The following is a 19,248-nucleotide window of genomic DNA, read 5'->3' on the forward strand; positions in this document are numbered from 1 at the left end:
GAAACATATTTTGGTGAATAAATGCCAAACAAAGGGCTATTGAAATCTAAACATTTTCTCCATTTATAGCTTGTGAACATTTAGTTCCTAAATTCCCAACTGCTACCTGATGTACAGAACAGTGGTGCCTTGGTTGAATCACATATCATTGATTTCAGAGTGTCACAGGGATCTCATTGACAGGAATTAATTAGAATCCAAAATCAATCAAATATGTTTGTGCACTACCATTCATCAAATTTGAATATCCCAAAATTAATTGTAAGCATGTGAAAGAACCTAGAAATAAATTTTGAAAAGGTACAAAAATAAAAATGAGTAAACTTTGAGAAGATAATAGTGCATCCGAGCATGTTTCATGCCTGCTGGGGTAAGTTAATGGTGAATCACACCTTTCCTTCCCAGCACAGGCTGAGATATATTCTTTTTGGAACATGAAAATACCCAGTGACTGAAGGCAGAGGACACACCAGTCAATGATCCAGCATTATTTTATGAACAGCCTGTTACACACCCAATATCAAACATGCTGCCAGGATATTACAAAATGCACAAGGATGTGACACTCTGAAAAACTGCACATTGTAAGTGAGCCACTGCACTTCAGGGAGAAAGAAAGGAGGGAATTACTGAATCTCTACCAAAAGCAGGAATAGATGTGGCCACTTATCCAAAGAGCTGTTATTGTTGCTGAGGACTCCTCTCTGAACACATTCACCTGTAATTCTGTCAAGGTAATAAATCCTTCCACTCATTACAGCACACTCAAAAGCACCCTGCTATTTAATGTCAATGGAAAAATGGCCCAAAGTGTCTAAAACCTTTCCTTTTGCTAATGTAGAAGTGCTGGCATTTTACTTCATTCCTGATAAGCCAGTGCCAATGGACATGATTATTCTTTTCTTATTCAAAGCACATCAGCAGTTCCAAAGCACCCTCAATCTTATCAGGTGTCTGAACAGCACAGTTACTGAAAACAGTTTGTGCTGCTCCTCTCTCTTTCTGCCAGGCTATCAGATAAACCCAACTAACTCTCTGTATTTACACACAGTCAAACATAAGCTGTGTCTTCAGCACACTGTAGCCTGTTTCTGGCATGTTACAGGTTTTCTGCTTGACATTAGTTGTACCCAAAACAGCAGCAGTGAATTAGCTTAGAACAAAAATGTAGTCACTGCATAGCATGTAACACAAAAGGGACACAGGATAGGAAAAAAAAAGAGAAATACTTTGTGAAGTAAGAATGATTACTCTCATCTCAGTAGTTCATAGGTATTTATCTGGTGCTACTTGAAAAAGAGCATGGAAGCAGTAGGATTCAAATGCATTCAAAACAGACCTGACACAGGCCTCAAGAGAGAAAAATAATTTCTTCTTTTGTTTATTTTATTCTCCTGTCCTCTAGGAACTGTCTCTGATTTGCAAGGGGTGAGAAAGTGAAAGAAAGGAAAACGGTTACAGCGTCTGAAAGTGTTTAAATGCCTTTACAGTTTTTTTCTGTAACAAGACTGATTTTCATGATCCAACCTTCATCTGGCACTAAAAGACCCCCACAAAAACAAACCAAAAAAACACTCTCCCCCAAAAAAGCCTCTCGGCAACTCTCCTTTTCATTCAGTGTCTCGGATACAGAATTTTCAGTGCTGACTACTGAGGAATAACACAAGATCAACTCCTTCAGAAGGGCCACGGCTTTGAAGGTTTTGCTTCCTGCCCAGCCCTAGGGAACAGGCACAGCATCTCCCTTCCTTCTTCTCAGGATGACAGGATATTCTTGGGATGAGCCCAGTGTTGGAAGAGTTAAACATTAACCTGGCTGTGCCCTGGGCACTCTCAGCTGGCTAAAGGAAAAGTTCTGGAATGCTGGGAGAAATCCTGAGTTGCAGCTCTGTGATTAAGTACAGCCTTCTTCAGAAGCTGAAGCTCCAGCTCCTGAGTGGAGGCTCCTTCCCACCACCCCCTCCCACTGACAGCCCATCCCTGAGTCCTTCTGATGGAGCAGCAAAGGGCAGGCACGTGCCCCCACCTGAGCCCATCCTGTGCTCCTGCCTGGGCTCCCGGCACAGAACCAGCCACCCTCTGGATCTGCAGGAGAACAAGGAGCCCAACTGAGCCGAGTGTGCAGCGCCAGGTAATTCAGCCCATTGTTGTTTCTCCCCCTGTGACCCCGTGGCCTGGTGACTGATGGGACAGGTGTCATTCAGACCAATGTCAGCCACTGACAGCAGCTGCTCCGCCCTGTAAACCTCACCCAGCACCACCTGGGCCTGAGCAGTTCCTGGAGAAGAGCAATGGGGTGTCCCTGGATGTCACTCAGCTCCTGGGAATCTGATTCTCACCCCTTTAACGCTCAGGGGAACAGCTGGTTGAAGACGTGGCACTTCATGGCACTTCAAACCATCTCATCTGTCCCCACATGTTAACGGCTGCGACGAGAACATTGCTGGGGAATTCTTCTGCTGACGGAAAAGTGCACATAATTCAGCAGAGGAAATCTTGCATTCACGGAGCATTAAACTACCACAGTGGGGGAAAAAAATACCCACTTTTTGCTGGAAGAATTTTACCATTCTCCAGAGACAATTTTACTAGCAATGCTGTGCACTTGCTTTTGGAAACACGCTCTGAATCTGTTTTAGACAGCACATGAGTTTTAGCCTTTTTTTTTCTTAACTAGATGCTTTTTTTTGGCTTTTGTCTTTTTCCTTAAATATGAAAAATAATTGTGCAGAAGAAACCTCATAGACTTTCTGAAATTAATTACTCTGAAAACTATTTTAGCATTAATACTTGCCAATTGAGTATATCACAGTACCCCTAAGCAATAAAATATCAGCTTAAACATTAAAGGACTCACTTCTTGAGCTCTGTCAGCCTTGGTGCTGTGCCCGCTGCCCTGGGGAGCCTGTTCAGTGCCAACCACCCAGTGGGGGAACACACGATGTTCCAAAATACCCCACCATTCCCTTGGCTCCAAGAGGCTCCCCAGTGTCCCACCGGCCACTGGATTCCAGGAGGCCCTGCAGTGTCCCAGTGGCCACTCGGTTCCAGGAGCTCCTGTTGTGGTTGAGCTCAATTTCCCCATCCCCTGCTGTGCTCAGATGCCGTGAGAACTGCAGAGAAGCGAGCTGAGAACACGGCGGGCCCTGGTCCTGTCATAAATTGGACCACAACGGATCAATATACCAATTAGAATTTATTAATTGAAGCAAGAGAATATGACCAAAAAGCAGTGCTGGGCGACAGGGGAGTCTGCGCTCCACCAACTGCCGCGCTGTCGTGTTGAAACAGTCTCTTTTTATATCCTTCTAGTTCCGCTTTCTGTGATGTGGTCATAGTACTCTGCGCATGTCTGGGTTGTTGTTAGGGGGTCTTTTCTGCCTCCCGGTGGTCGTTGAGGCTGAAGTAAGACTTCCTCCGGTGTCCTCTTTCTGCCCTTTGGCTCATGTAGCAATCATCTTCCGTATATGGGCTGTCCTTGCATTTCTTGGAAAATTTAACAACCTTAAGATATGTCTTGCTTAAGCATCAGCACAGTTCTTTGTGGTTTTTGCACTTGCCTTAGTTGCAGCTTATCGGCTAAGCAAATACATCCTGTTTGATAAACAACCACCCACCATTGTCTATCTCAGTCCTCTTTGGTGCCCGGGGCTGCCCCGAGAGGGAGTCCCCGGCCCTGCCCCCGGAGCCGCCGCGCCGTCCCCTGAGCGCCGCTGAGGCGGCAGCGCTGGAGCGGGGCCGTGTCTGCCCGGAGCCGCCGCTGCCACGAGGCTGCCGCCGCTGCCGCTTTTGGCCTGCGCTGCCCCGCAGCCGCCCGGGACCGGCTTCCCAACACTGCCGGCGCCTGCGAGCGGAGCCGGCGCTCCTGCAGCGCCTCGGAGTCGCTGCTCCGCCGCCACAGCGGCTGCCGCCGGCGTCTGTGCCCGGAGCCGCCGCTCCCACGGGGCTGCCGCACTCACCGCCGGGGTTGCCGCTCGCGCAGCCGCCGCTCTGCCCCGGCTGCACCGGGACCCGGCACCGCCTCGGGCCTGCGCTGCCGCCTCAGCGGCCACAGGGACACAGGGATGGGGGACCTGTGCTCTGCCACTGATGGGGCCGGGCTTTGTTCTGCTTGGGGCTGGGCTTTAGGAAAGCTGCTGTTCATTTTCATGCTCCACTGGAACACCTCGTGAATTCCAAAGGTTTCCTAATCCAGGGGGAGGGGTTTCTGTGGCATCGGAGGTGCCGCCCCTTGGGACACATTGTAAATAAACCATCCAGCGGACTGGGATGGGTGTAAGAGCTGGGGAACACAGGATAATCAGTCATCCCCTGAAAACCTTGGAACATTCCCTGCCTGAATCGCAGTTCTAATGGAACAGTTTGGATACAATTCCCAAATAGTTTGAAAAATCCAGTCATTCCTGACACCAGGATGGAAATTCAGCAGATAACTAAAGCCAGTCCCCTTGTGAGCCCACACCCAGCGGGGCTGAGGGAGGCCCTGGCAGCTCCCCAGCACCTCCCTCTCAGTGGGACACCTCTGGCAGCCTCTCCCAGCTCGGGAACCCTCCAGTTTGCAACACTCCAAAGAGCGGCGCTGATGCCCAGAACAATTCTGATCCTCCTCAACAAACACTCCTCCAGCTGGGACCCTTGTCTGGTGGGAAACACAAAGGGATTTGTGGGAGTGTTTCCCTGACAACAGGAGAATTTGGGAGAGGGACCTTTCCACACCCAGCTCTTGATGTGTGCACACATCTCTGCCTGGGTGTGGGTGTGAATTGACTGTGGTGGGAATGTTGTTCTTGTGAATCTCTAATTCAGTCACTGTTAAAATTGTAGCACATGCTATTGAGCCACTTGATAATTGTTCAATTGGTCAATGATTAAGTGCTACTAATGTCTTTTACCCTCTTGTCTTTGTGTCCAAATCCTTTGCACCCTGACCCTCTTGCATCTAAAGACTCTGTGTAAATCATTCCTTTTCATCAAAAAATATATATTTTTCATGACGTCCACCTTTAAATTTTCTTCAGTACTTAAAGTACAAAACAACTCTAATTAGTTGTTGATGTCTTGAAGACATGAAGACAATTAAAGGAAGGAAAATAATTTGGTTTTCAGTGTTTTAATAGGTCCCACAGTGTGTTTGGAGTTGCATCAGCTGTCAGTCCAAGATGGGCCATGTCAGAACTGGTGAGGTTGGGGGGTGAGGAGCAAGGTTGATCATGCAAGGTCAGTGTGGATCTGAGGAGACACTCAGCATCAAGATCACTTGGAGAACACCTCTATCACCTCTCCTCTGAACTAAAAAATATCCATAATTGAATATAAACAAAAAAGTACAAACTTGGAAGACTTGTTTTGAAATTGCCTTGAAGACAATTAAAGGAAGACAAAGAGATCCTGAGGAATTTCTGGATTTTAATGAGCCCCACGGTGTGTTTGCAGGCCAGCCCATGATCCTTGAGGTACTGAGAGAAAATGGAAGAAGCTGCTGAAGAAGTCAGAAGCCAAACTGCAAGTGCCTTGAAGCATTGCTGGGCCCCACTGAGGGCAGGCACTGCCAAAGCCTCCCCAGGGACTCCTTGGAGCAGCTCCTTGGAGGCCAGGAGTGCAGGCAGACAAAGGCTCTGGGCAGGCCCCTGCAATGCTGAGCAAAGCCTGCCTTGGTTTTGTGGAGCACAAAGGCCAAGGCCTGAGCCCCAGGCCCTGGCCCAGCAGATCCTGTCCCTCCCGGCTGGCTCAGGGCTGTTTGGGGGGCACTGGGATGGGAGGGGGAGGAACAACAAAGGCCCAAAACTGGGCAACCCCTGCCAGGCTGCTGAGGGAGGGGCGAGGCAGAACCCAAGTGCAGAACCTGCCAGGAAAGTGGCTTGTGGTGGCCTGAGTGGCAGAGGCAGCTGCCAGAGGCAAGGGGACAAAGGCCTGGGTGCCTTTGGGCCTTGCAGCCCTGCCAGAGCCCTTGGCCATCTCTCCTGCAGGCTGTCCTGCCCTGGCCCTGCTGCTGCTCTGGCCTTGCAGGCTGCACACACCCCTCCTGCTTTCCCACCCCCTCCCAGCAGCATTTCTAGACCCTCCCTGATGGCTCTGCACCAGCTCTGGCTGTTCCCTGGAACACAAAGCCATGCCACCACCCTCTTAGTGACCTCTGGCACCATAAAGTTCCTCTTTGAGTAACATACCTTTTTTCCCACATTCAGTCTGAACCTTCTGAGCTGCACTTTACAAATTTATTTTTCTTTCCAGCACCTAGTAAAGCTCCATCCTGTCAGATCTCCTCTAGACCCTCTCCAGTTCTTCCTCATTCCTCCACAATGGGGAACCTCACAGACAGACAGACCAGTCCAGATGTGGTGACCCCAGGGCTGAGTCCAGGGGGGTGTCAGCTCTCTTGTCTGGGTGCCCACACTCCCCCTAAGGCAGCCCCATGTGCAGTTGGCCTTAAATCAAGAGGCCATTATGATTCTTTGAAACATCATGGAATCAGGGGTCAGTGTGACACTGCAGGGCCTCATGGAACCAAAGGAATGCAGGGACACTGTGGAATCTCATGGAACCAAGGGACCATTGTGACATGTGGGGTTTCTTTGGAACCAAATGAACCCTGAGACATCTCAGACCCTCATGGAACCAAGGGGCCACTGTGCCTCCCCAGAACTCCATGGAATCAAGCAGAGCCGCTGCCTCCCCCCCGCCGCCGCACGGACCGGAGTCGCCGGCTCTGCCCCGCTGGGACACCTCTGGAGTCAGCGTGTTCTTGGGCAGCACAACTGATCTCAGGCCAGAGAGTTTTCCATTTTGCTTTGCCCCCTCTTTCCCTTTTTTTTTTTTCTTTGTTCTTTGTCCATTCAGGGGGAAAAGGGGGAAGGGAGGCAAGTGTTGATCCCTGTTTTTATCTGTTTACAAAAAGGAGTTGGGGTGGGGGAGGGAGAGAGGAGGCAATTTCTCTCTCTGCTGTTGCTTTGAACTGTTCTGTTGGTAATGCTGTCTTTGTTGCCATATTTCTTGTCAGTAAACTGCTATTTTTTCACTTATACCTCCTTGTATTTTGTCTCCTTGTACTGGTGGGGAATAAAAGGGGAGTGAATTAATTTTATTGGAGTTCCTGCCCCAATATGTGTCTTTAAACCTGGACAGGTTGCTCAAGGGCTCCCTGAAATTTGGCATCATCCACAAAGGACTTGAAAATGCATTTTGTCCTAATGTACAGAGAGATAATAAAGATGTTCTATAGTGGTGTTCAAGGGCTGGTCACTGAAGGATTTCACCAGGAAGTTGCTGCCAAGAGGACTTTGTGCCATGAATTCTATTGGACACTCTTCATTCAGCCAACTTCCCACCCACCACATCTTCCACTTCTTCAGTCCAGCTCTCACCACTCTGGCCATAAGGAGACCACAGGAGACCATGTCAAGGGCCTTGATAAAGTCTGGGCACACAACATCCTCTATTCCCTCCCACAGGGTTCTGCAATCTCTGCCTTGTCCTTCCCATGCCTGGCAATGGCTGCAGAAGGACTTGCTCTATCCCCTTCCCTGCTGAGCCTGAGCAGTCTGGAACTCTGCCAACCCTCCTTGCTGCCCTGTTTGCAGACTGGTTCCATGTCTGCCTTTGCCAAGGCCCCAGGAAGCCCTGGGCTGGCTCTGGCCTTTCCAAGGGTTTGGGAGAGGTCTCCCAGTGACACTGCCCAGCCTTCCCAATATCCCGGACACCAAAACCTTTTCCAGAGGAGTGCCCAAGACACAACACAGGTTGTCCTGATGGTTCTGGAGAATGAGAAGGGATTTATTCCTCGAGGCCAACCCCTCCACTTGGATCTGAGTGCAGTTGAAAGGTTTCCTCAGCATTTTGCCCGGTGCCTCCCTGCCCTGAAGGTTTGTGGCCATCAGGCTGGAGCTGAGGGGGTTGGGCAGGTGCCTGAGGAGGGGGTAGAACAAGGGCTGTGTCCAACTGTGCCAGGAGGGCTGTGCTGGGCAGGGATGAGCAGGCTGCAGGAAACAGTGGCACTGGGGAGGGGAGAGGAGCAGCTGGAGAGACCTTGTGCCTGCCCACGCTGGGCAGGAGCTGCCCCAGGATGGCAGCTCTGAAGCACTCACAGGATGTCCCTGGGAACAGGAGGGGAAGACTGGATCTGAAAAGGGAATCTGGAAAGCAGAGAGCAGGAGTGTCATGGGGACACTGCAGGAGAGTTCCAACCCTGGAGCAAGGTGACAGAAGTGCCCCAGTCCATGCCCTGCCCTCAGAAGATCCCAGAACATCCTGGAGATGCTGGAAGGGAGCCCAGCTCTGCTTCACAAGTTCCCAGGGCCTGTCCCTGCCTCTGCTCCAAGGGCTTCCACCCCCCAGGACTGTGCTCAGAGAGCACTCAGGCCTTACAGCCAGAAAGGGGCTCAGGAGGACAGTGTGGAAGTGGCAAGAGAGCAGCTCTGCAAAGACCAAGCACTGCTGCCCCTTGGCAGTGCTGCAGGGCTGGGATTATTGTCCCCTTCCCGTTTGCAAATACCCCCTGTCCTGCAGTGTGCTGTCCTTTAGGAACATCTGAGAAGAAAGGTCTTGGACAAAGAAGGCACTGCAGGGTCCTTTATATGGTTTAAATACTCAGAGCACAATTTATCATTTATACATCTCTTGGTCAAATTCAGTGGGTAGGCACTAAATTAGAAGGTAGATGCATAAAAATATATCTTTGCAGAAAAAATTACTGCAAGAAGAACGCGATGAGCTCCACGAAAAACCTGAGCAACAAGGCTGGACCATTAAGGAGTCCCCTTCTGAATGCTACACACCAGAAAACAGGCACATTATTGCTCCTGAAAAGCATCCAGTCATAATTTTTCTCAGAGCATCCTTGAGCTCCTGGTTCCTGAGGCTGTATATGAGGGGGTTTAGTGCTGGAGGCACCACTGAGTAAAGAACTGACAGGGCCAGATCCAGGGATGGGGAGGAGATGGAGGGGGACTTCAGGTTGGCAAATGCTGCAGTGCTGACAAAGAGGGAGACCACGGCCAGGTGAGGGAGGCACGTGGAAAAGGCTTTGTGCTGTCCCTGCTGAGAGGGGATTCTCAGCACAGCCCTGAAGATCTGCATATAGGAGAAAACAATGAAAATGAAACAACCAAGTGCTAAACAGCCACTAACTCCAATGAGCCCAATTTCCCTGAGGTAGCCTGAGTGTGAGCAGGAGAGCTTGAGGATGTGGGAGATTTCACAGAAGAACTGGCCCAGGGCATTGCCCTGGCACAGGGGCAGGGAAAATGTATTGGCTGTGTGCAGCAGAGCAGTGAGAAAGCCAGTGGCCCAGGCAGCTGCTGCCATGTGGGCACAAGCTCTGCTGCCCAGGAGGGTCCCGTAGTGCAGGGGTTTGCAGATGGCAACGTAGCGGTCGTAGCACATGACGGTGAGGATATAATACTCTGCTGAGAAGAAGAATAGAAAGAAAAAGAGCTGTGCAGCACATCCCGTGTAGGAAATGGTTGTGGTGTTATGGAGGGAATTGTGCATGGCTTTGGGGACAGTGGTGCAGATGCAGCCCAGGTCTGTGAGGGAGAGGTTGAGCAGGAAGAAGCCCATGGGGGTGTGCAGGTGGTGGTCGCAGGCTACGGCGCTGAGGATGAGGCCGTTGGTCAGGAGGGCAGCCAGGGAGATGGCCAGGAAGAGCCAGAAGTGCAGGAGCTGCAGCTCCCACCTGTCTGCCAATGCCAGGAGGAGGAACTGGGCCATGGAGCTGCTGTTGGACATTTACTTCCCCAGGGTATTATGATCTGTTGGGGAGGAAAAGTCACTGCTGAGTTAGACCAGGCTTCTGCAGCCAAACATTACCTGTCTCAGCCACCCCACTCTCAGGCTCTCTCTCCTCTCTCAGACCTCCCTTTAGCTCCCTCCCCTGAGCTCTGCCTTTTGCTGCCTGAGGGGACCATTGGAAGCAGGAACTCTCTGATGGACTCCCAAGGACTCCTTCTTGCTCTGCTGGGAGAGGGAACTTGGAATGCAGGGTGATCTCAAATTAAATGTATTCATGATACATCAAAGAGCTTCTCAGCTTTGCTGTTTGCAATTTGCCCAAATGAAGGACTGAGCTGAGGGAATTCTTTGTATTTGTTCACCCACTTGTACCTGCCACACTTAAAAGTGGTTGTGGAGGTTTGAAATCCCTGACATTCCTATTGCACTGCAGGTCAAGTCTTGTGGGTTCTGAGGGGCACAAGGATGGTCCCTTAGTGCAGAGAGAAGAGCTGCTCTGCCCATCAGTCCTGTGCTCAGCTGCCCTGTGCTGGGAGCTTGGAGCTGGGGGAGCATCACACTCAACTGTTCCTTTCCAAAGAAACTGCCCAGAGATCCAGGAATGCATGTCCAAAGAACAGATTGACACACTCCTCACCTTTTCATCTCTCCCCTCCCAGACTGAGACACAAAATGCTCCTTGGAGCTGCCCAGAGCATTTCCATGGATTTAGCACTGAGGAGTTTTCTCCACGGGGATCTTGTGCAGCACAGAGATACTATGGCAGAGCTGTGCCCTTCTGGAGGGCACCTGCAGCCCTGCAGGACACCCAGGCAAACAGCTGAATAACCTGAAGGTGCCTGGAGGGCACTTGGGCACTTTGCTGCCACAGACACATCCCCACAGCAGCACCCAAAGGGTTTGTGTCTGGACAGGAATCTGCCCCCCCAAAACCCCACACAGGCTCAGAAAACCCAATGGTGAGAACAAGGAGAGCCCAGGCAGCAGGGGATGGCAGTGAAATGCCACAGTGCTGCTGCCAAGGGAGGAGGGACACACAGAGACAGCTGGAAATCAGGGCCTTGTCCTTGCCTGGGCTCTGGCTGCTGCAGGGCAATGCACAGCCCAGCCCCCGTGGGCCTGAGGGCACAGGTTCTGCTTAGGCTGGGAAAGGAGCCCAGGCAGGAGCTGCTCAGGGAAGGGGTCTGTGCCACAGGGACAGCAGGGAGGGGCCCCCATCCCCCTGCCAAGCCCTTGTGGCAGCAGCTCAGCTCCCTGCCTGCCTGTCTCTGGGTGAGGAGCTGTTCCTGCCAGCAGCCCCTGCCTGTGCCCAGCTCAACTCCCTGCCAGTGCTGCCAGAGCCATCCCCAGCCCAGTGCCCAGGGGCAGCTCTGCCTGGGCAGGGGCTGCAGAGCAGATCCCAGACCCCCTGCGGTGGCTGGGAAGGGGGAGGTGTTCTGGGGGGATGTGCTTCCTGAGAAGGGCCCCTGGAAATGGAGGAGGTGGAGCTGAAGCTGTGAGGAGCCCTGAGCCTGCAGCTGAAGGGCCCTGCCCAGCCCTGCCCTGCCCTGCCCTGCCCTGAGGGGTCACTCCTTCCACCCACCCCTTCTCCCTGCAGGGCCGTGGCAGCTCCTTGGCCGGGCTGAGAGCTGCCCCTGGCAGGCAGCAGAGTCCCTGCCCCAGCACACAGAGCCCTGGGGGCAGGACCCTGCTCTGCACCACAGCCCTGGGCACCCCTGGCTGCACCCCCACCTTCCCACCCCACAGCCAGCCCTGGCACAGGGAACCTTCTTGCCCTGGGCCTCTGAGGGGGCAGCAGCAAGTCCTGCTCTGCAGCAGCTTCTCCTGCTGCACCCCAGCAAATCCAGCAGAGCCATCCTGACAGCTCCTGCCACTGCTGCCATTTGGCAGCTGGCAGAGGCACTTGCAGGAACTCACCTGCACTGCTCTGCAGCCAGAGCCTGACCGTGGCAAAGGGCTGGCAAGGTTCCTGCCCTGAGCAGCTCTGCCCTGTCCTCCCACCCCAGGATCCCTGGAACCTCCTGCTCCCTTCTCCTCTCTGCCCTTGCTGCCTGCAGCTCCTGCCCTGCTCTGCCATATGGCCACTTCCCCTGCACTGCAGCAACTGGGAGAGTCCTGCTGAAAGATCCTGGAAGCTGTGGGATGTGCCAGCTTTAGGAGATGCCTCCAGGAAGGGAAGTTTAATATTTCTACAGTCAGAGAAATGTTCATTCAAATCCTGGGAAGGTTTCTCTTTGTGGTGAGAGCTCAGTCACCTCCCAGCCCAGGCTGCCTCTCATCTCTCTGCCTTCTCTCCTGTGCCCTGGGTGCTGCAGGCAGTGCCCTCAGCCCTGCTGGGCTGTGCAGAGGAGCTGCTCCTGGGCAGAGCTGTCTCTTTGAAGCTCTTCTTGCTTGCCAGGAGCTCCCTGTGTGCCAGGAGCCCGGCCCAGCTCAGCAGCACAGCAACAGCCCCAGGCATTTCATGACCCTTGGGGGGTTTGGTGTTGTTTACATGAGACTCAGTCCCTGAGAGAAAGTTCAAACAACTTTTGAGGAAGTCAAAGTGAGATTGAAACACTAAAGTTTCTTGTAGTGCTAATGAGTCTCACTGAGGGACACCACTGAGAACGTGTCCCCAGGTTCCAGTTAGAGCAGAAATCTGCAGACAGTGATGCCAAGGATGGACAAGCAAAGGAAAGGTGGCTCTGATGCTGAAGAAACCTTGACTTGTTTCCCTAATACAAGGGGCCAAGCCCTGACCTGAGTCCCTGGGAAGGCAGAACCTGTCCCTGCCTCATTCCTCAGGGCTTTTTCTGGGGCACTGGGATGTGGGATGTGCAATGCCAAGGGCAGGCCCATGGGGTGGCACCTGCCAGGCTGCTGAGCAGGGACAAGGAGGCCATGAGGCCCCAGGGCTGCAAGGGGCACTCCCCTCCTCCTGGCCTCAGGGGCACAGACAGCAGCCATGGCCAAAGGCCTGCAGAAGGTGGCTCTGGCAGGGCCTTTCAGCTTCTCCCCCTCCCTGTCTCCTCTCCAGCCCAGGCTGTCCTACGGTGTCCATGCCCTGCCCCTTTCCCTGCAGGCTGTTGTCATCCCCCCGGCTGCCCCACCTGGCTGGCACCTTCCTGCACTGACATCTCTGCGTCCTCCCTGGCTCTTCCTGCACACACAAAGCCTTGGGCTCACCCAGACTCCTTTCTGACATACTGCACAACAATACTGACCTTGGAGGCAAATTTCTTATTCTTGTCACCAGTCTAGGCCACCCCAGCTGCCCTTGGTGGCACTAGTTCTTTCTTAGGCTGTTTTCTGACAGGAAGAAAAGCTCCACCAGCTCTGACACCCCCCTTCCAGACCTCTCAGGCTACTCCTCTGCTGTCCTCCACTGACCCCTGAGTCCTCAGCCTCTATATACGGGTCATGTGCTTGAGGCCCCAAATTCCTTCCTGGGAGATCTCTGGGACCTCTCCAAGGTTTTGGAAGGTGACAATAGAGTGCTCTTATCCCAGGAAACACAGAGGGACACTTTTTTCCAAGGGTTGTCTTGGCAGAATGAGGCACAATATCTTTAAACTTTCTGGCACAAGGGAGCTCTGAGCTCTGGGTACGGAGGGAGCTCCAAGTGCCAACCACTGGAGTGGGAGCTACAAATCATCAGGTCTGGTGTTCTTTGGAGGGCCAGACACTGGTGAGAGTGGTGTGCGTGTGCACATGTAAGGACTTGAAGGCCAAAATGAACTATCTCAAAACACTGTCAAAGCAGGAAAATCCCATAAGGCACCACAACACATAAGCACTGGTGGCAAACAGGAAGGTATTTAATTCCAAGGCCTAAAGGGAGGTGAAGCTCTGGAAGTAGCCCCCAGGACAGAATTGCACTGTGCAGACTGTGGGAAAGAGCAGACAGCCCCAACAGGAACCCGGGGCTGGTAAGGCAGGTCTGGGGAACCCATCCAGACAAAGATTCCCACCTGCAGACTGGAAGCACAGTGGGCAAAACTCCCACCATGGCAAACTGTGGGAAAGGAAGCAAGTCCTTGTCCACGTGCCAGCCCAAGCTGGGCTGGGCTGGGAACAGTATCTACCCCCCTGAATACCCGGGGCTTGGGCTGTATAAAAGTGATAGCCCAGAAGCACAACTTGGGGACCCTCCACTGAGCAGAGCAGGGTGAAGAAGGACAGGTGGGAGCCTCAGGGATCTCCATGGTGTGATACATTTACTTCATCTCTGTCTCTCTCTCACTGTCTTCCCATCACCTTCTTCTCTCTCTATTTCTTTCTCTCTCTCTCCCTCCTATTTACTGTTAAATCAAACCTGGACTGCTGACTTTGGCACATGGTCTCCTTTGCGGCTGAATTTGGCCAGAGGTGTCTTTTAATAATGGGAACCTGAGAGTATCCATGAGGTTTTACAGTGTGGGAATGGCCACTAGATTCCATGAGGTTCCACAGAGTCGCAGGGTCCATTTGGCTTCATAAGGCTCTGTAGTGTGATAATGGACCTTTGATTCCATGAGTTTGCAAAATGTCTCAGGACTCCTTTGGTTCTAGGAGGCCCCACATATCACAGTGGCCCCTTGGTTCCATGAGGTTCCACAGTGTCCCAGGAATCCTTTGGTTCCATGAGGCCCTGCAGTGTCACAAGGGCCCCTTGATTCCATGAAGTTCCACAATATCTCAGGGTCCCTTTGGATCCGTGAGGCCCTGCAGTGTTACTGTGGCCTGGTAATTCCATGTGGTTCCACAGTGTCCCAGGGTTCCTTTGGTTGAATGAGCTTCTGCAGTGTCACAGTGGCTCCTTGATTCCATCATTCCACAGTGTCCCAGGGCCCATTTAGCTCTATAAGGTTCTGCAGGATGACAATGGTCCCTTGATTCCACAAGGTCCTGAAATGTCTCAGGGTTCCTTTGGTTCCATGAGGCCCCACATGTCACAAAGGTCCCTTGACTCCATCAGGTTCCACAGTGTCACAATGGTCACTTAGGCTCAATAATGCCCTGCAGTGTAAGAATGTCTCCTTGATTCCATGACATTCCACAGGGTCAATATGGGCCCTTGATTTCTTGAGGTCCACAGTGTCCTGGGGTCCCTTTGTCTCCCTCACGCTCTGCAGTGTCACAGCGGCCCCTTGATTCCATGAGGTTCTGAAAAGTCTCAGGGTTCCTTTGGTTCCATGAGGCCCTGCAGTGTCACAATGGTCCTTGGTTCCATGAGATTCCACCATGTCCTTGCTGGAACACACACGGCTTTAATGTTGTCACCCCTGCAGAGCTGCCTCCAGCTCTGGGCTGCAGCACAGGAAGGACATGGACCTGCTGGAGCGAGTCCAGAGGGGAGCAGCAAGGGGATCAAAGGGATGGAGCAGCTCTGCTGTGAGGAAAGGCTGAGAGAATTGGGATTGTTCAGCCTGGAGAAGAGAAGGTGTTGGGGTTACCTAATTGTGGCCTTCCAGTCCCTGAACGATTCAACAGGAAAGATGGAGAGAGACTTTGGACAAGGGCCTGGAGTGACAGGACAAGAGGAATGGCTTCACATTGACAGAGGGCAGGGTTAGATGGGATATTTGGAAGAAATTCTTGACTGTGAGGGTAGTGAGATCCTGGCACAGGTTGCTCTGAGAAGTTCTGGCTGCTCCATCCCTGGAAGTGTTCATGGCCAGGTTGGATGGGGCTCTGAGCAATCTGGTCTAGTGGAAGGTGTCCCTGTCCATGGCACGGGGTTAGACTGAGATGGTCTTTAAGGTCCCTTCCCACCCAAACCATTCCATGATTCTGGGCCTGGTGGGGGATGTGGGGGTTGGAGCTGTCGGGCACAGAGACCCTAAAATGCTGGAGTTTTCCATTCTGTGTGGAGGAAGGAGGGGGCAGCAGGACTGACACCTTGGACACCTGGCAGGCAGACTTTGGCCTGTTTGGGAGAATGATGGATGGAGTCCCTTGGGAGTCAGTCCTGGAGAACAAAAGAGTCCAGGAAGGCTGGAGGTGCTTTAAGAAGGAAATCTCAAAGCTCCAGGTGCTGTGCCCATGTGCCCTAAGACAAGCCAGGGGATCAGGCCCAGCCAGCGTGGGGTTGGGAAAGGCAGGTCCTGCCTGACCAACCTCATCTCCTTCTCTGACAAAGGACCCGCTCAGCAGCTGAGGGAAAAGCTGGGGGTGTGTCTCAGTTGGGCTCAGCTGGCCTACTTGGGTCCCCTGCCAGGCTCTTGCCCTCAGCTAAGGAAGGAATGTCCCAGTGTTGGTGCTGTGCTCAGCAGTGGCCAAAACACTGGGGTGTTCTCAACCCCCTTCCAGCTGCCATGCCAAGCCCAGCACTGGGAGGGCTGCTGTGGGGAACTGAACTGCAGCTCAGCCAGACCCAACCCAAATATCTCTGGCACATATTCTATAGAATCCATCCTTAGGTGTTGTATGATAGATCTATAAGATATTACAAATAATAAGCAAGAATAAGGCAAGTGTCCTCCTTAGGGACACCCCCCCAAACTCCTGCCTGGGTTTGTTCCCTGGGGGTCTCTGCAGCAGCAAGCACAGCCCCACACTGACTGCTCTGGGCTGTGCAGGCATTTGTGGTTCTGCCTGTCTGACACACACCCCCAACCTTGGGATGGATCTGGATGTCACTGGATGTGATGTCATAGAGGAGCCTTGATGTCCCAACAAGGATGTGATATCACATTGGATATGTGATGTCACAGCAAGGACGTGATGTCACAGGGGAGATGTGATGTCACAGGGGAGGATGTGATGTCACAGGGGAGGATGTGATGTCACAGGGACTATATGATATCACAGGAGAGGTATGATGTCATATGATGGATGTGACGCCACAGGGGAGATGTGATGTCACAGGAAGGAAGTGATGTCATGGGGAGGACGTGATGTCACAAGGTAGATGTGATGTCACACAAGGGATGTGATGTCATAAGAGAGCTGTTACGTCACAGGAAGGATGTGACGTCACAAGAGAGCTGTGATGTCACAAGGAGGATGTGATGTCACAGGAGAGGACATGACATCACAGGGATGATATGATATCACAGGAAGGATGTGATGTCATATGATGGTTGTGACATCATAGGGGAAATGTGATGTCACATTGGAGGTGTGATGTCATAGGGGAGATGTGATGTCACAGGGAGTTTTGATTTCACAGGAAGGACGTGATGTCACAGGGGAGATGTGATGTCATGGGGAGACGTGATGTCACAAGAAGGATGTGATGTCACAGGGAGGTGTGATGTCATAGGGGAGCTGTGATGTCATGGGGAGGATGTGATGTCAGAGGGGAGGATGTGAGGTCATAAATGAGCACGGGATGTCACAGGCATGATATGATATCACAGGAGAGATGTGATGTCACAGGAAGGATGTGATATCATAGGGATTATATGATATCACAGGAGAGGTGTGATGTCGTATGATGGATGTGACGTCTATTGAGAAGCCTTGATGTCACAACAAGGATGTGATGTCATAGGGGAGCTGTGCTGTCACGGGGAGGTTGTGATGTCGGAGGGGAGGACATGATGTCATAGAGATGATATGACATCACAGGAGAGGTCATGTCATAGGGAAGCTGTGATGTCATGGGGAGGTGTGATGTCATGGGGAGAAGTGATGTCACAGGGAAGGTGTGATGTCATGGGGAAGGTGTGATGTCACAGAGGAGCTGTCATGTTATGGGGAGGTGTGAGGTCATAGGGGAAATATCATGTCACAGGAAGGATGTGATGTCATAGATGAGATGGGATGTCACGAGGAAAGTGGGATGTCACAGGGGAGGGAGGACATGACATCACAGGGATGATATGATAAACAGGAGAGATGTGATGTCATATGATGGATGTGACCTCATAGGGGAGATGTGATGTCACAGTGGAGGTGTGATGTCATAGGGGAGATGTGATGTCACAGGCATGATATGATATCACAGGAGAGATATGTTGTCATATGATGGATGTGATGTCATATGACGGATGTGATGTCATACAGGAGATGTGATGTTATAGGGGAGGTGGGATGTCACAGGAAGGATGTGATGTCATAGAGCAGTGACACATCCCCCCCCAAGCTGGCTCCAGCTAAAGCCATGGAATTTGTCTTTGTTTCCCTTGGGTTCAAGGTCAGGTTGTTTTATTTCCAGGGATGTCTAGAGATGAGTTAAGGGGAGCTCAGACCTTTTGGTGAGGAAGGTTTTGTTAACTCTTGAGCATTTGAACTCAGCCTTTGTTCCTGGTTTCTTCCCACTCTTTCAGAGCAGTTCATTTCCCAGGGGGAAAGCTCTGATTCCCCAGCACAGTCAGGTTCTCCTGAGCTCAGGAGGTTTTACTTGTCTCATTTTTCTCCAGTATTAATTCTGTGCCAAATTCTTGCTTCCTAGGTCAGTGAAATGTTAGAAGAGAGAGAATCTCACCTTGATATTGGACAGAACACTTATAGACTTTTTTATTCTATGGAATTCTTCCCTTATAGTTCTGGATGACAGGACACCCATGTGGAAAGTCCCTTTTCTGGTTTTCAGGACTTAAAAGAGATGCTTTTCTGATGTCGGTATTTTTTGTAGTGCTATTTATTCATCTGTCAGCGTTGAATTGAGTGTTCCTTGCACCTTTAAAAAGTGCAACCTCTTTCACCTGTTGTTTTAAAACCCACGCATTGGATGTCAGACGACACAAAGACAGCAGGTAGAGATAACCCTGATGTAAGTGATGGTTCCAGTCATCCCGTGGATGGATCAAAGATTTCCAAGGCTTTGTTCCAAGGTCGCTGCCCCGCCCCCACCCTCTGCCCCCGGCGCCTGATTGGCCGCCGCCCCACCAATGGGCGGCCTCGCCGGGCCGGGGGATGCAAATGTCCCGCCCTGCTGCATATTCATGAGCTCGGGGCGGGGCTTTGAGCCCTCGATCAGGGCCCGGGCGAGCTTTTGGTCCCCGCCCGTGCCGAGTGCGCGGGGTCGGCCACGGGAGCTTTGCTGTTCCCCGCGGGGCGCACGGAGGGTTTGTCGCCGGGCGCACATGGACTGGGGAGAACTCTGCCCGCCGGAGCCGCTCTCGCCGCACCGCGAGGAAGAGCAGGGACCGCTCCCCGCCCCCAGCCCCCAGCCCAGCGCCGCCCGCCGCCCGCCCCAAACCGTGCCGGGCGCCTCAGCCGTGGGAGGGAGCCCGCGCCGCGCTGAGGCCACGCCGGGAGCGGCCCCGGCGCGGTGGCTGCGACCGGCGCGGTGTGACCGCCCTGCCCGGGGGGGCGGCGGGTGGCACTTGGCGGGGTCCCTCCGCTCCTGCTTTTCCCTGCGGGCACTTTGGAAGGAGCCACAGTTCTTGGCTGGCACCTCTCAGATACCTGGCGGAGCGACCCAGGACAGAGGTAATTTACGCCCCATTGACCCCTAGGAGCTTAATTCACCTCTTTACAGGGGTGCTTAGTGACAGGAATGCACATCTGCTTGGGAGACCCCTGCAAAGTGTCCACCCAAAAACACCGTGAACCTTCAAACACAGCTACTCACCAGCCAGAGTGCTGTTCGTAGCTTAGGACTTAGGACAG

The 19,248-nt window shown here is 52.5% G+C and overlaps 1 protein-coding gene across 1 annotated transcript in view; it reads left to right on the forward strand.

The window, feature by feature from the left end:
• The window catches only part of LOC135405349 (zinc finger protein 70-like), a 431,851-nt gene that overhangs the window by 104,174 nt on the left and 308,429 nt on the right, over positions 1–19,248 (forward strand). The gene's annotated exons all lie outside the window — the stretch shown is intronic.

This window comes from Pseudopipra pipra, chromosome W, assembly GCF_036250125.1.
Source record: "Pseudopipra pipra isolate bDixPip1 chromosome W, bDixPip1.hap1, whole genome shotgun sequence".
Taxonomy (NCBI): Eukaryota; Metazoa; Chordata; class Aves; order Passeriformes; family Pipridae; genus Pseudopipra; species Pseudopipra pipra.